General features: G+C 42.2%; 1 pseudogene; it reads left to right on the top strand.

Annotated features, from left to right (window-relative positions):
* The first annotated feature begins 451 nt into the window (after positions 1-451).
* Positions 452-11870, top strand: LOC101447441 (elongation factor 1-alpha 1 pseudogene; annotated as a pseudogene).
* Positions 11871-18269: the final 6399 nt, after the last annotated feature.

The raw sequence follows: 18269 nt of genomic DNA, 5'->3' as shown, positions 1-18269 counted from the left end.
GGTTCCCAGTGCTTCCTAAAAAAACAAAAAAACAAACAAGCAAATAAACAAAAAAAACCAACTCATGAGAGCCAATGTGGTTCAGTGCTTGAGTGCCAGCTTCCCACATACGAGGTCCTAGGTTCAATCTCCAGCCCTAGTACCTCAAAGAAAAATAAAAAAGTTATGATGAAAGTCATAGTAAGGCGGCGGTGGACTTGGCCCAGTGGTTAGGGCATCCGTCTACCACACGGGAGGTCCGCGGTTCAAACCCTGGGCCTCCTTGACCCGTGTGGAACTGGCCCGTGTGCAGTGCTGATGCACACAAGGAGTGCCCTGCCACGCAGGGGTGTCCCCACGTATTAAATCTTTTTTTTAAAAAAAAGAAAGTTACAGTAAGGGAATTATAGAGACTTGTAAAAGCATGAAAGCAAAAAACATTTTAAAAAGCCAAACATAGGAGTCACGAAGGATGTCCCTGATGAGGTGAGGTTTAGACTGAGAGCTAGGGAAGGAATAGGAGATACCCAGAAGAAGAGGGTAGATACCTCATTCTAGGGAGAGGGAATAGCTCTTGTCAATCTTGTAGTGGAAGTTTGGCTGTAAAAAAAAAAAAAGAATGAAATTCATGAAAGCTTTAGTAGAGAGTACAAGAGGAGAGTGGCAAGAAGAGAGGAGTGTAGGGCAGGACCCCGCTTTTTATCTTAAGGACAGCAAGAAGCCACCACAGGCATTTAAAGAATGATAGAAGTAGTGGAGATAAGATCCTTCTACATTTTGACAAATCCCTCTGGCTGTAGAGTGGAGAATGGATAGAAAGGATCAACCCCAAAGAAAAGGGGCCAGTTAGGAGATTGTTGAAGGAAAAATGCTGTGGTCTGAACTATGATAGTGGTAGGAGTTATAAAAGGAATGGAAAAAACTAGGAGTTATAAAAAGAATGGAAAAAGCTATGTGATACTTATAGGAAGAGTCTTTGGGACTAGTTTATTCATTAGATAGGACGTATAAGAGAGAAAAGAATCAAAGATGGATCCTAACTTGCCATGCTCTGGAACTCACGTATATTTTAAGTATGTTTCAGATACTGAATAAAAGTGAGACTCATGGTTCCTCAGGAAGCTAACTATAGAACTGCCATATAATCCAGCAATCCCACTGCTGGGTATATACTCAGAAAAATTGAAAGCAGGGACATGAATAGATACATGCATAAAATGTTCATAGCAGCATTATTCACTATTGCTGAAAGTTGGAATCAACCCAAGTGTCAATCAACAGATGAATGGATAAGCAAAATGTGGTGTATGCATGTAATGGAATATTTGTAAGAAGAAATGAAGTATTGACACAAACAACAACATGGATGAATCCTGAAGACCTTATGTTGAGTGAAGTAAGCCAGTTGCTAAAGGACAAATATTGCATAACCTCACTGATATGACCTAAGCATACTGAGCAAACTCACTGAGCTAGAGTCTGGGGGAAAGGTTACCAGGAGAGAGAAAGAGAGCAGAGTGTGGTAAGCCAATGCTCAATATGGCAAAACCTATTATATGGTGGAAGGGGGTTGTTTGGCAGTAGATGGTGGTAATGGTGGTGTAGGGATGTGAGTAGGGTCAACTGTGCTGGAATGTGAGGGTGAGTGTGTTGGGGGGGAGTTGAGTTGGACTATCCATGGAAATGGGGGAGGGCTGGAAGAAGGAGCGGTGAACACTGGGGATTTGTAGGTCTGTGGTTGTAACTACAGTGGTGGGAATGTTCTTTTTGCAAATATGGCCGGGGAGATCATCAGTGGTGCAGGGCATCAGTGGTGGTGGGATATGTGGGAAAGTGTGCACCTAGAACATGTTTCTATGTAATATGAAAGTGCTCATCTTTGCATAGGGTATTATCTCGGTGGATGGAGACCAATACAATAAAGAAGAAACATTAAACTCCCGTCCTGGGGAGTCCTGCTACATTCTCACATAGAGGTGCAAATATCTCTTGAGCACATAGGCAGTGCCTATTAAAAGAAAACAGACCATCCTCAGGATTGGGAAACAACTATGGGCTACCATAAACTTACTAGTATTCTCGTATAGACTTATTGTGATTCTAGCAATTGAAGAAACACCATTGTTGTGGAGGCAGTGACCCATGGATGTTCTGAAGTTAGGGAGAGGGAAAAACAGGTGTAATAGGGGGACCTTTCCAGGACTTGGGAATCATCCTGAATGACATTACAATGACAGACACAGGCCATTATATATCCAGTCATAACCTACAGAGTCAAATGAGAGAGAATGTAAATTAAAATGTAAAGTATAATTACATTTTGGGGGAAAAAAGAAAAGAAAATAGACCAGTGTGACAAGCCTTCAATATTAATGCATCTAACTATGAACCTTATTCTTCAAAAATGGAAACTTAGTGGTTACCATAGGTTCCCAGGGGAGGGGGCCGGGAAGAATAGGTGGGACATAGGGAATTTTTAGGGCATTGGAATTGTTCTGCATGATCTTGCAATGACGGATACATTTTCTCAAAACCTATAAAATTGTATGGTGTAAAACATGAAACATAATGTAAACCATAACTAACATTTGTTCATCAATTGTAACAAATGTACCATACTCATATAATATATTATTAATAGGGGGAAATGTGAGAGGGGGAGGGAGTGGGGTATATGAGAACCCCCTAGATTTTCAATGTGACTTTTTGTAACCTAAAGCTTCTTGGAAAATAAAGGGAAAAAATAAGACACTGGGGAACATATGGAATAAACTGTCACTATATATAAAAGATAACAGATCTTATGGGGAAGAAAGGCACAGTGCAAAGGAAAATTTTTATTTTTAAAAAATTTTTATTTTATTTTATTGGTTTTATTTTTGGGAAGGTTTTGGATTGCAGAAGAGTTGCAGCTGTGGCAGGGGAGGGTCACTGATGGAGGGTGTCATTGGTAGTGGGATGTGTGAGGAAAGGTGCACCTGGGGCATGTCTCTGTGGAATATGAATGTGTTCATGTGATCATGGGATATTATCTTGGTGGATGGAGACCCACACAATAACCTATGGAATATTGAATTCCATCCTGGGGAATCCTACTACATTCTCCAGTAGAGTGACAAGAATCTCTGGAGTACATGGGCAGTGCCTAGTGAAGGAGGACACACCAATATGCCAGGCCCTTGATATTGACCATTATACTTATGAGCCTTGTTCTTGTCAAATTGAAACTTAGCCTGGTAATGTATGTTGCCTAAGAGTTACCTTCTGAAAGTTTCCTTATTTCTCAAATATGGCTTCTTTCTAAGCCAAACTCAGCACATAAACTCATGACCTTCCCCCTGACATGGGACATGACTCCCAGGTATGAACCTCCTGGGCACTGAAGAAGTATTATCAAGTGCCAACTAGTGATGCATTTCGAAAAAGACCTTGACCAAGAGGGGGATATATTAAATGCAAATGAGTTTTTATAGCTAAGAGATTTCAAAGTGAGTCAGAATGTCATTCCAGAGGGTAAGCTTATGCACATCTCAGGAGGATCTCACTGACTGCCATACTAAATGTGCCTCAAGCAGAGGTACTCCTGAGGGCTCTTGAGACATCTAGACATTATAGGCAGAGCAGACAACCCAGGAAATCAACACCCCATTGGTGGGCCTTACCTTTGAATATATGATAACCTATTTGTATCAGAGTTAGACTCACTTATAATTTTCCTACACATGGTTCTCCTGCCCCTTTTATTTGAACCTATAATTAGACTATACCCATTAAATATATGTCCCAGAGACTTAAATCTTCTGGCTGCCCATATGCCAGTTGAGCCCTGAATCTCAGCAGAGTTGCAGCCAACACCAGCTCTCCAGTTTATCAGACTTACCCGGGACAACTAATAAAAGGATAATGAAGGACAATGCTCATCCCAAAAAACAAAGGATATCTACAACAGCAAACAAGACAGTTTCACCCATCTGCCCCATGGTATCTAAGCACCCCCTGAATTGGAAGCAGAGTGGATATCACTGTCCCAAAATCCTCAAGATTGAGGAATGAACAAACATAAGGGGAGAATGCAACTATGGATTAAATAGACTTACAATTTCTAGTCTAGCAATGGAAGAACTTGCATCATTGATATAAAGGCAGTGGTCACCTGAGGATCTGAGGTTAGGGAAAAGGCAGAATATGTATAATACAAGACATTTTGGGGACATTGGAGTTGTCCTACATGATATTGCAATGACGGATACAAGCCATTATACATTTTATCAAGACTTTTAAAATTGTATGGTGCAAAGTGTAGACCATAATGTAAACAATAGACTATGGTTAGCAGCAATGCTTCAATATGTGTTCATAAAAAGTAACAAATGTACCACACTAATGAAAGATGTTGTTAGTGGGGAAAATTGTGGGTTGGGGAGGGGTGGAGTATATGGGAATCCCCTATGTTTTCTATGTAACATTTATATAATCTTAAGTTTCTTTAAAAATAAAGAAAAAATTATAATTAAAATATTAAATTTTAAAAATGAGCCTTAATTATAAAAATTTAAAATAGGAAGGTGGAAGGTTTTATATTTCTCAGAAGTTCCAAACATACAAAATTAAATTGCCTGTAACTTGTATGGTCTTTAAGTATTTTTTTAGCCCCTTTGAGAGATCCTTACTTTGAAAAAAAAAAAAAAAAAGGCAGAGTTTACAATGCAGACCTGGCTGCTATCTGTAGAAAGGCTTGCTTACAAGGTTGGCCCTTGGCTGTGTGTTAGTCAGCCAAAGGGGTGCTGGTGCAAAATACCAGAAATCAGTTGGTTTTTATAAAGGGTATTTATTTGGGGTTGAAGCTCACAGTTACCAGGCCATAAAGCATAAATTAATTCCCTCACCAAAGTCTGTTGTCACATGTTCGAGGAAGATGGCTGCTGACATTTGCCAAGAGTTCAGGCTTCCTGGGTTCCTCTTTTCCTAGGGCTTGTTTCTCTCTGCACCCAGCTGCCCTGCTCTCTCCACAAGGCCAGCTGTAGACTATCAGGTGAACAACTCCACCCTCCCCACTCCCCCCACTCCCCACCCTCCTGCTCTATTCTCTCCAGGTTCAGTTGCTCTACTCCTCTTTGTGCTTACTTCCTGGGCTCCAGGTCAAAACTCCAACCTCCCTTCTCTGCAGTGCAATTTCTCTATGAGTCTCTGCTCACCAAGGGGGTAGGGACTCAATGTCCTACTGATGTGGCCCAATCAAAGCCTTAATCATTATTCAATCAAGTAAAGGTAAAACCTCTGAATCCAATATAATTTAATATGCCCAGAGGAAAAGACCAATTTACAAACATAATCCAGTATTTCTTTTGGAATTCATCAATAATATCAAACTGCTACTGCTGGCATCTGGGAACTTGGATTTCAAGTGTGTCCCCATCATCTTGATAAGAGTGACTCTCTATGGCTAAATGGTGTAAATGGCATGGTTTATGCTACAAACCTTCTTTCCTTCTCAGAATCTGGAATTTTGGTAAGTGCCGGGCAGAGGGTGCCTACATGACAGTCCCCAGTCAAAACCCTGGGCAGTGAACCTCTAATGAACTTCTCTGGTAGGATAACATTTCACATATGTTGTCACAACTTGATGCTGGGGGAATTAAGCTCTTGCAAGCTTGTACCTGGTTCCCTCTGGACTCTGCCCCATACTCTTTCTCCTTTTGCTGATTTTGCTTTGTATCCTTTTGCTGTAATAAAGCATAGCTATGAGTGTAACTATATTCTGAATCCTGTGAGTCCTCCTAGTGAATCCCTGCATGTAGGGTAGTCTTGGGGATTCCTGACTTATGGGACAATCAGGAAATATGAAAACCAAATGAGAAATTTTACCTGCAGATGAGATGTCTGGCAGAACTTCTCTCCATCCACTGCAGTCTCCCATCTAGATTGCCACGACAACTTACCAAGTGGTCTTCTAGTTTCTAGTCTTGTCTTTTCTAATTGTCCCCTCTGCCACTGCAGTGAAATTTTTCAAAAACACATATCTTAGCTTATCACCACCCTTTCACCTTTGCTTAAAACTTTTCAGTGGCTCCTTGTTTCTGTTAGGATAAAGTTCAAACTCTTGAGCTAGTTAATTTTCAAGTGTTTTAGTAGTCTGGCTCCTGCCTGTCTACCTGATCTTTTACCACTCCCCATTTTCCACTCTGTGTTCCAGCTGCACTGACAGGTCTCAGTTTCTTTAACAGTATGTGCTCTCACTCACCTTTTGGTTCTTTTTTCACTCCACCTTTCTTTGCCTGCTAATTATGCTTACTTTCCTTTCAGGTCTCACTTTAAGATATCACTTCCTCTGGAAAGCATCTCTGACTTTTCAAAACTGTGTTGGGATCTCCTTTCATGTGGTAGTCTTGTATGCCCTGTGTCAATCAATTTGATGAAGTCCAGTTCCCTGTTGGTCTTACTTGGCCAGGAATAGAGATTAGACTTTCAGAAATGGTGGAGGGACTGAGTGTTCTTCAAGTAGCTCTACAATAATATCATTTCTCCCTGCCATTGGATGATAATGACCTGGTACCAACTGTAAAGTTCTTCTATGACTCTATTTTGCTAAGAGATAATTGACCTGAAGATAGGGTTATGTTCTTTTTGTGGAGACTGAGATGATGAGCAGAGAATCAGTTCTAACTAAAAGGCCAACTCACACCCACTGGACAGAAAAGTGAGCAGCCAGTCCCCAAAGTTCTACTCCATATAGAGTCCTAGTCTGTATTTCTAGGTGGGACAAGTTTTAAAGCAACTATATCCAAGCTCTCTTATCAACAACCAAATTTGTTTTAGTAAATCATTCATACAATACTCTGCAATGAGTAAAGTTACTTTCTGGCAGTTCTTCCAGCATTCACTCCCTGAAAAATAGACACTAAGTCAGATACATGAGAAAACCTGTTACATGAAATTGTTATTTGCAAACAAGTTAAAAGTTAAACAACTGGTTATTAAAGGCAATAAAATTTGAGAAAACTGAAAGCAAGAACAATTGCACTTTAATGCTTCTTTCTAGTAATAATTACCCAGCAGTCCAGTTATCTATTTGGGTCACTCCTTGCTTGAGATACTACCTGTAATTGAAGGAATACCTGTGGTGTTTTTTTTTTGTTGTTGTTGTTTTTTGCCTCTTTTGAAAACAGGCTTGCATCCAGATTGTCCAAAACTCTTACCAATCAACACAAAACTGGTTCAAAAAGTAAGGTAGTGGGAGGAAGGGATGGAGGGAGACAACACTTTTTTTTTTCATAACTCACTGGAGAAATTGTCCCTCATGATAGTAGTGAAGTTCAGGTTCTACATAAGCATTGACCAATGCTGCTGTACCTTGAACACATGCAGTTTAGCTCAGATTCCTAAATCCAGAGCCAAGAGCCCATGAAAAAGAAATTCAAACCTCAAACAGTCTAATAATATCTGTTCTCCATTAGATGGTAAGTGATGTAAAAATGACTGTGATAGAAAATCTACAGTTGAGAAAGTTTTAGTGTTCCCTTGTACACACACACATAAGCACATTCTCTTTGAGGGCAAAAGTGTTTTTGTTTTGATTTGTTGATACCAGTGATTGAACCCAGGATCTCATACATGTAAAGAGCACACTCACCCACTGAGCTAGACCCACTCCACATCAAAAGTTTTATAAACAAGTCTGGACCAAGCCAGGCAAAGAGCTGGAGAGGACATTAAGATCCTGGAGGAGGGAAAACGGACTTTGGCCCAGTGGTTAGGGCGTCCGTCTACCATATGGGAGGTCCGCGGTTCAAACCCCGGGCCTCCTTGACCCGTGTGGAGCTGGCCATGCGCAGTGCTGATGCGCGCAAGGAGTGCCGTGCCACGCAAGGGTGTCCCCCGCGTGGGGGAGCCCCACGCGCAACGAGTGCGCCCGTGAGGAAAGCCGCCCAGCGTGAAAAGAAAGTGCAGCCTGCCCAGGAATGGCGCCGCCCACACTTCCCGTGCCGCTGACGACAACAGAAGCGGACAAAGAAACAAGACGCAGCAAACAGACACCAAGAACAGACAACCAGGGGAGGGGGGGAAGTTAAATAAATAAATAAACCTTAAAAAAAAAAAAAAAAAAAAAAAAAAAGATCTGGAGGAATAACTCACCATGAGCTTGGCAGGAGAGGGAACTCGCGAGCTGGCTTCTATGCTATGATGTGGTGACTTGAAGCTGTATGTACCCCAGAAAAACATGTTCTTCAATCTAATCCATTCCTGTGGGTGTAAACCCATTGAAAGTAGGACCTTTCCATGAGGATATTTTCGTTAAGGTGTGACCCACCTTGATCAGGATGGGTTTTGAGACCATTATTAGAGTCTTTTATAAGAGAATGAAATTCAGATATGTAGGGAGAATGCCACGGAAGCCAGAAGCCGACATCAACAAAAGCTGGAAGAGAAGGGAGAGACCAGCAAATGCTGCCATGTGCCTTTCCATGTGACAGAGGCACCAAGAATCTCTGGTAACTGGTCTTTGGGAAGAAAGCATTGCCTTGATGACATCTTAATTTGGACTTTCTTTTAGCCTCAAAACTGTAAGCTAATAAATTACTGTTGTTTAAGTTGACCCATTTCACTGTATTTGCTTAAGCAGCCTAGGAAACTAAAATGTGGTTTGAAGGGGAAATTGGAATATTGATTCTGGGTCTCAGAGGCATTGCTCTTCAAACAAACACAATCTAGTAGCAAGATTTCATCTGAGGGAAAAGATCATCCAAATGCATCTAAAAGCTGGTCCTGGTGAGGAGCACCTTTAACAAACGTTCACATGGAAGAAAGGGACCACTGTGGCCTACAGAAATTAGCATAAATAGCATATTAGTCAGGGTTCCCTAGGGAAACAGAACCAACAGGAGATATCTGTAAATAGTATGAGATTTTATGAAATTGTCTCACTTGACCCTGGAGATGAGCAAGTCCAAATTCTGTAAGGCAGGCAGCAAGCCAGGGGCTCTGATGAAGGTTGTCAATGAGTTCCCCAGGAGACACTGTCTGTCTGAAGTAGAGATGGACGTTCTCTCTGAATGCTGGAATCACTTCTCCTTTTAAGGCCTTCAACTGATTGGATGAGAGTCACTCATTGCTGATGGCAATCTCCTCAGTTGCCTGGAGATGTAATCAGCCATATATGCAATCTACCCCCGGATGATCCAAGTCCATGAAGTGCCCTTGTACTACAATTAGCCCAGTGCTTGCTTGACCAAACAACTGGGCACCATTACCTGACCAAGTTGACACATTAGCCTAACCATCACAAATAGCATCAGCAGCAACCAGGACAGGAGTCTGAACTATGTCCCTTGAAGCTGAGGCTCCCTGGGTGTCAGCCACAGCTACACAATTTAAGCCTCTGGCTTAACTAATAGCAAAAGGAGCATAGTGATTTCAGAGTGAAAAGCTTCTGGGGTAGCCATTTTGGTGGTGCAGTTCACTTCCACTGAGAAGGCAATTACTTCCAGGACACTTGTGCAACATAGTATTTGCTGGGTATTTCCATAGGTACTGTGAAGAAATAACTGATAAAAGATTGTACTTTAAAAGGCAGAACATACCAGACTTTTTCACATTTTGGTATACATTAAATAACATATTTAGCTTTTCTACAGTGGGTTTGCCTCCAGAATACAGGTGTTGTGAAAAACATCCCTAAATCTTACACCAAAATGGGAAAGGAAAAAGGCACAGATCAACATTGTTATCACTGGACATGTATTAATAGATGTGACCAAGTCTACCACTACTGAGCATCTGATCTACAGAGGTGGTGGAATCGACAAAAGAACTGTGGAAAATTTTGAGATGAAGGCTACTGAGATGGGAAAGAGCTGCTTCAAGTATGCCTGGGTCTTGGATAAACTGAAAACTGAATATGATTGTGGCAATGCCATTGGTATCCCCCTCTGGAAATTTGAGACCAGCAAGTATTATGTGACCATCTTTGATGCCCCAGAACACAGAGATCTTATAAAAAACATGATTACAGGAACATCTCAGGCTGGCTGTGCTGCCCTGATTTTTGCTGCAAATGAATTTGACGCCAAGATCTCCGAGGTTGGCAGACCAATGACAATGCCCTTTTGGCTCACACACCAGATATGAAACAATTAATTATTAGTGTTAAACAGAATGGATTGCCTGAGCCACCACATGGCCAGAAGAGATATGAGGATATGATTAGGGAAGTCAGCACCTATTTCAAGAAAATTGATCGCGACCCCAACATGGTAGCATTTGTGACAATTTCTGGTAGGAATGGTGACAACATGCTGGAGCCAACTGCTCACATGCCTTGGTTCAAGGGTTCATGGGATAGAAAGTCACCCATAAGGATGACAGTGTCAGTGGAACCATGCTGCTTGAAGCTCTGGATTGCATCCTGTCACTTAGTTGTCCAGCTTACAAACCCTTGCATCTCCCCATCCAGGATATTAAAAAAAAAATGGTGGTGTTGGTACTTACCCGTGGCCCTGGTGGAGACTGGTGCTCTCAAACCAGAGGTGGTGTGGTTGTCATAGATACAATGAAAGTAAGGAATGTTGAAATGCACCATGAAATTCTCAGTGAAGATTTTCCTGGGGACAAGATGGGTTTCAATGTCAAGAACATTTCTGTAAAATATGCTTGTTGTGGCAGTGTGTCTGGTGACAGCAAAAATGACCCACCCAAGGAAGCGGCTGGCTTCATTGATCCAGTGATTATCCTGAACCATCCAGGCCAAATCAGGGTTGGTTATGCCCTGCCATACATCTCATATTACCTGCAAGTTTACTGAGGTGAAGGAGATGATTGATTGCTGTTCTGGAAAGAAGCTAGAAGATGGTTCTAAATTCTTGAAATCTGGTGGTGCTCTCATCATTGATATGGTTTCTAGCAAGAGCTTCTCTGACTCTCCTCCTATGGGTCACGTTGCTGTTCATGATATAAGACAGTTGCTGTGGGTGTCATCAAGACAGTGGACAAGAAGGCTGTCAGAGCTGGCAAGGTCACTATGTCTGCCCAGAAGGCTCGAAGGCTAAATGGATATTATCCATAAACACCTGCCACCCCAGTCCTCCTCAGTAGTGGAAGTACAGTCTTAGAATTGTTTGTCTGAATTTGCCATTTAAGTTTAATAGTAAAAGACTGGTTAATGATAACAATGCATTGTAAATCCTGCAGATGGAAAGGAATGTTCTATGATGCGTTTGTTTCTTTTGTGTGGCAGTTTTAAATTATTAGCTTTAAAAATCAGTTCCTTGGGAAGTGGGTGTGGCTTAACTGATAAAGCATCCGTCTACCATATGGAAGGTCCAGGGTTCTATACCCAGGGCCTCCTAACCCATGTGGTGAGCTGGCCCACGTGCAGTGCTGCTACACGCAAAGAGTGCCATGCCACACAGTGGCGCCCCTGCATAGGGGTGCCCCTCCTGCAAGGAGTGCACCCCATAAGGACAGCCACCCCATGTGAAAGTACAGCCCTCCCAGGAGTGCACCGCACACACGGAGAGATGATGACGCAACAACAACAAAAAAGAAACACAGTTCCCCAGTGCTGCCAGATAATGCAAGTGGATGCAGAAGAACACACAGCAAATGGACACAGAGAACAGACAATGGGGGAAGGGGAGAGAAATAAAGAAAATAAATCTTTAAAACAAGCAAACAAACAAAAACAGTACCTTTTAAATGGAAACAACTCTACCAAAAACATGTCACAGAATTCTGACACCTATTAAAACAATGTATAATAATAATAATAAACAATAACAATAACACATTTAGATAAACTGATGTTGACTGTCATTGCCAGAGACAGCAAACTTGGGAGCTCAGACTACCACAAGTTCTTAACTGTGCTGAGGGATTCAATATTGAGACCAGGTTAAGCCATTAGGGACACACCAGTTAGAAAGCTCTGCTTAATGAACCCAGGAATTTATTTGTTGGAAGATAGGTATAAAAAATCAGGAATATATCCAGTGAAACCTCAGACATAAAATTTGTATAAATCGTCCTTCAAAACTCTACTTACCCTGGAGATCATATTTTCCTAAAGAGATGGACAAAAATATTTAACAGCCCAGCCTCAGCTATGTCCCTTTATCACAAGAACTTTGCAGAGTGGGATCATGGCTAATGGTATAAGAGTGAGAGAGGGGCTCCTTCTTAAAACCTGACCTTCTAGACCATTCTAAATAGCTAGATACAGAATCTATCAAACGAAAAGAACCACTCCACCATGAAAACAATGGACTCCATTGGATAAACTTGGATAAACATGGTTTATCCATGGGATAAACTTCACTCTAGCCAGCTTCTCCTTGATCCCATGATAAGATACCTGGGAGAACCTATAATCTAAGCAATCCTTCTGTGACTGCGAGTAAAGGAGGGGAACCATTCTGTAATAAAAATGTAGAAATAGCTGGGATAGAAGTGGCGCCTGGAACTAGGCCCCTAAACCTTTATTGTGCCATCTGCCATCAGAGTCTCTGAGAAGGTTCATGACCACCTGCTTCCTCAGCAGGGTCAAACCCAGGTCATTACCTGAACAGCCCCTCCACCATGACATTGCCCCCGTGTGTCCTTCTGTTGGCATAGTTTGCCTCAAATGCAACTGGAGTCCATGGATTTTATGAGAGCAAATTTTTAAAATATGAAGATTCATTAGTAAGATGTCAGTAAGCAACAGTTTTTAAGCAAATTGAATCTGTTGTCTGCACTGTGAAACTTTGGCACCAAGGTGACTTAACCCCTGACTTTACACAGTCTCCTCAAAGCAAATCTTTTTGAGGGAGGCTCATTAATTACATTGGGGAGTTTGTTGTCATGGGAAGCAAGGGAGCAGGTGCTGGAGCAGCTGGAAGAGGAAGATCTCTAGTTTATAATATTAACCCTCCATGGTTCACACTCCTCCAGATCCTGATTCTGGCCAAATAGTATAAAGTTGAGTCATCAAAAAGGAATAAAGTAATAAACAAAGGGGAAATGAAGCAATACAAGGGAGGAAAATGAAAATGAAATAGAATCAATAATACCTAAAATGGGAGCTATAAAAGACAATAGATTAGGATGGTTAGAAACTAAAATTTCCAACTTCAACATTAATCATTTAAAAATTAGATATTTTGGAAGGCAAATTTACCGTATCGAATACAACTTAAACTATTCATACCTTTTTTTTGTTTTTTGGTATTCATGTCTTTAACCAAGTCATATACTACTTGGGATTTGTCCTTCAGTAAGAGTGTATAAGTATTTAAAAGTGAATGTAGGGGAGCAGATGTGACTCAAGCATTGAGTGCCTGCCTCCCATATGGGAGGTCCCAGGTTTGGTCCCCTGTGCCTTCTAAATACAAAAAAAACACCAAACAACAAACAAAAAACCAATTCAGGGGAGCCGATGTGGCTCAGTGGTTGAGCGCTGGCTTCCCATATGCGAGGTCCGGGGTTCAATCCCCGGCCCCGGTCCCTCTAAACAAAAATAAATAAGTGAATAAGTGAACGTATATGGCTGTGACAGGTTTTTTCCCTTAATTTTTAAAAAAGATTTATTTATTTATTTATTTCTCTCCCCTTCCTTGCCCCAACCCCCAGGTGTCTGCTCTCTGTGTCCATTCGCTGTGTCTGTTCCATGACCGCTTCTGCCCTTATCAGCGGCACCGGGAATCTGTGTTTCTTTTTGCTGCGTCATCTTGTTGTGTCAGCTCTCCGTGTGTGCGATGCCATTCCTGGGCAGGCTGCACTTTCTTTCGTGCTGGGCAGCTCTCCTTACGGGGCGCACTCCTTGTGCGTGGGGCTCCCCTACACAGGGGATACCCCTGCGTGGCGGGGCACTCCTTGTGTGCATCAGCACTGCGCATGGGCCAGCTCCACACGGGTCAAGGAGGCCCGGGGTTTGAACCTTGGACCTCCCATGTGGTAGGCGGATGCCCTATCCATTGGGCCAAGACCGCTTCCCATGGCTGTGACAGTTTGAGATTATTTATGAATTCCGCAAAGAGATTATGTTTGTAAACTAATCTATTCCTCTGGGTGTTGTACCCTTTGATTGTATAGATTCAGCCGAGATGTCTTTATTTAAATCATATTAAGTTTAGGGCTATGATTCGACCATGTCATTAGGCAGAGTTGAGTCCCTGCCCTGTTGGTGGGCTACATAAAATGGACACTCAATCCAGAACCCGGAAGCAGGCGGCGGACTTGGCCCAGTGGTTAGGGCGTCCATCTACCACACAAGAGGTCCGCGGTTCAAACCCCGGGCCTCCTTGACCCGTGTGGAGCTGGCCCATGCGCAGTGCTGATGCACACAAGGAGTGCCATGCCACACAGGGGTGTTCCCCGCATAGGGGAGCCCCACGCGCAAGGAGTGCACCCTGTAAGGAGAGCTGCCCAGCGCGAAAGAAAGTGCAGCCTGCCCAGGAATGGTGTCACACACATGGAGAGCTGACACAACAAGATGACGCAACAAAAAGAAAACACAGATTCCCGTGCCGCTGACGACAACAGAAGCGGACAAAGATGATGCAGCAAATAGTCACAGAGAACAGACAATCGGGGTGGGAAGAGAGAAGGGGAGAGAAATAAATAAATAAAAATAAATCTTTGAAAAAAAAAAAAAAGAACCCGGACACAGTAGAAAAGAGAGAGAGCTCCATAGACATGGAAGAGAATCGTGCAGCCCTGGGAAGACAGATGAGCTGTTTGCCTGATAATTTACAACTGACCTTGTGAAGAAAGCAGAGCAGCTGAGCCTGGAGAAAAATGAGCCCAAGAGGAAGAGGGACAAGCCCTATGCCAGCCTACAGCTGAGATCAAAAGAAGCTGGGCCCACTGAGCCTTAAGAGGAAAGAGGAAAGTTGAACCCTTGCTAACATCACCCGCCATCTTGTTTCATTACGTGGCAACAGACTTTGGGTGAGGAAGTACCTCTACCTTGAATCAGACTCTTCAGGGCCTTGTAACTGTAAGCTTTTACCCCAAATAAATACCCTTTATAAAAGCCAACAGATTTCTGGTACTTTGCATCAGCACCTCTTTGGCTGACTAATACAATGGCTATCCAAAGCAGCATTCTATTTAAAAAATGAAAAATTAAACACAATCACATTCCTTTAACAAATATTGAGTACCTTTTAAGTCTTCTTGCTGAGTCTCACACCTTTATCTATTCCCTAGATTCCATTCCTTCTCTCATTTTCAAGGACATTTTTGTAGCATCATCCCCTCATACAACATCAGTTTTTTCCCTCTGACTGGACCATTGCTATATGTATAAGACACAATGCAGTCACTGTCACTTAAAAAACAAACCAACAAAGAAACCCCTTCCTCGATCCTAATCCTTTTTAAATTGTACCATTTCTCTACTTAACTTTAGAGAAATACTCTTGAAAGTTTTTTTTCTCCCTGATGTTTCTATTTTGCTACCTTCTATTAGCTCTTTAATTCACACCAATCAAATTTTGTCCCCTTCGCTATCTAGAACTACTTTTGACAAGGTCTCCATTGACATCCATTTTGCTAAGTCCAATAATAAATTTTTAGCCCCCATAGTATTTTCTCAAATGCGTTTGACATGTATGAGCTGTATTCCTCTTTTTTTTAAGGGCTATTCCTTCTTCACCACTTTCCTGGCTCGCTGACTCTTACCCACTTTTAAATGTTAAAGGTTTCGGGGCTCTAAGCTGGGACCTCTCCTCTTCTGCACCTACATTCTCTTCCAAGATGACCTCACCCAGGCCCGTGGATTTAGTAACATCCATATATTGAAGGCTCCTAAATCTCTTATCTGCAAACCTGACCATCCTTTCATAACAATCCCTGGAGGTATTCAACCACCTACTTAACATCTCCACTTTGATTTCTAATAGGACATTCAGTCATAACACATCCAAATCAGAGTCCTTCATCTTCCTCACTTCTCTCCATCAAAACCTGTGCTTCTCAGTTCTTCCCTTCTCAACTAATGTTACTACAAGTACCCAAATGTTAAAGATGATTCCTGTTAAGAGCCCAGAGTCATTCTTGATTTCTCTGTCCCTCACCATCACCATTCTCCCCCAAACCAATCCATCAGCATACCCCATTAGTTCTACATTCAATATATGTCCTGAATCTGGCCACTCCTCACCATATTCCTGGATTCTCAGTGAGTCAGATCTCTTGGAAATAGATTCCTGTCTGCTCTCTCTGCTTTTGTTCTTACTGCCTGTGGTAGATTGAATTATGTACCCCAACAAAGACATGTTCTTAATCGTAATCCTTGTTCTTGTGGGTATGAACTCATTTGTAAATAGGACCCTTTGAAAATTGGTTATCAGTTAAGGTGTGGCCTTGTTTGTGGATAACATCTCAGATCCTGTTTCCGTGTGGCCTAAGTGAATCCATATCACCCGAGGCCTTTATAAGCAGAAGATATCCAGATGCAGTGAGCTGAGAAGGCCACAGGAAGAAGCTGGAAGTCAGCAGAAGCCACAAGAGCAGACACAAGGTGAGAGAGATCCCCATCTGACGAGAGGCAGAGATACAAGCCAAGGAATCCCAGTGATTGAGGCAAGCCAGCGCCAGAATGCTGCAGACGCTGAGAGAAAGCGTGGCCTTGCCATCATCTGGATTTTGGACTTCTAGCCTTCCAAACCATGAGACAATAAACTCCCATTGTCAGGCCAGCTTGTGTGTGATATTTGTCATAGCAGCCTGGCAAACAAAGAAAGACTCCTCTATAGTCCATTAGCTTTTCAGCAGCCAGAGAGTGCTTATGAAAAAAACTAAGTTCATATTACATCCATGCTTAAAAACTTTCAGGGCTTTCTGTGCCACCTAGAATAAGTTGCAAACTTCTTACCATAGCCCTTAGTGACTTTTCCTACTAATCCCATCATCTCTGCTTGCTAGCTGCATTCCAGCTTACTGGGCTTCTTTGGGATCCTTAAACAAGCCAAGTTTGTCCCATCCAGGCACTTTGCACCAGCTCTTCCACCTGCCAGGACTGCCCTCCCCCAGAGCATCATGGGGTCTGACCATCATTCAGTTGTCTGCTCAGATTCATCTTTTTGAGGAGGTTTCTTCCTGACCAACCAAGAATAAAACTTCTATTATTCTCTATCCCCTTCACTGTTTTATTTTCCTCCTCACACTTACCACTTATTTATTTAGTTGTTTATTTTCTTTATCTCTCCTCTCCCCACATACATTGATGTTAGGGACATGGTCCTTTTCGCTGTGGTCTCTCTAGCACTTAGATCAATGCCTGAAATATGCTAGGTCTTAGTATTTTTTAATGAATGAATGCTCGAAATTTTTTTTAAGATTTATATTTTAACTGAAAGAGCAAGCTTCAAGATTGTATGTATGGTCCAAATATACTTTTGTTACTATTAATACTAACATATGTCATTGTATATGTTTATTTTAGTACTTTATAATATTAGAATGTATGCATGGAAAAATTTTTTAAGATCTACTGTTAGGTAAAAGAAAGTGAGTTCAAAATGGCATGTAAAATCTTGTCTCATTTCTGTTATTATTATTACTATTAGTCTTTTTAAGGATTTATTTATTTATTTATTTATTTCTCTGCCCTTCCCTCCCACCCCGTTTGTCTGTTTTCTGTGTCTATTTCCTGCGTGTTCTTCTTTGTCCGCGTCTGTTCAGTGGCACGGAAATGAGTTTCTTTTTTTTGTTGTTGCGTCATCTTGTTGTGTCAGCTCTCCGTGTGGGCGGCACCATTCTTGGGCAGGCTGCACTTTCTTTCGCGCTGGGCGGCTCTCCTTACCGGGCGCACTCCTTGCGCGTGGGGCTCCCCCATGCGGGGACACCCCTGCGTGGCAGGGCACTCCTTGCGTGCATCAGCACTGTGCATGGGCCAGCTGCACACGGGTCAAGGAGGCCTGGGGTTTGAACTTTGGACCTCCCATGTGATAGGCGGATGCCCTAACCACTGGCCCAAGTCTGCTTCCCTCATTTTTGTTATTATTAATACCAATAAAATATCTTTATGTATATGTATTTATATACACATAAGGCTAGAGACATGTACATGAACTGTTAATGATTATTTCTGGTGAAGGAATTTGAGGAAAGTTTGCTTTCTACCTTATACATTTCAACATAGTTTTACTTTTTTTTAAAATTTCTCTCCCCTTCCCCCTTCCAGTTGTCTGCTCTCTGTGTCCATTCGCTGTGTGTTCTTCTGTGTCCACTCACATTCTTGTCAGCAGCCCTGGGGATTCATGTCTCTTTTTGTTGCATCATCTTGCTGCATCAGCTCTCCGTGTGTGCAG

This window comes from Dasypus novemcinctus, chromosome 14 (genome assembly GCF_030445035.2).
Source record: "Dasypus novemcinctus isolate mDasNov1 chromosome 14, mDasNov1.1.hap2, whole genome shotgun sequence".
Classification (NCBI taxonomy): domain Eukaryota; kingdom Metazoa; phylum Chordata; class Mammalia; order Cingulata; family Dasypodidae; genus Dasypus; species Dasypus novemcinctus.
This window is presented reverse-complemented; position numbering and strand designations above follow the sequence as displayed.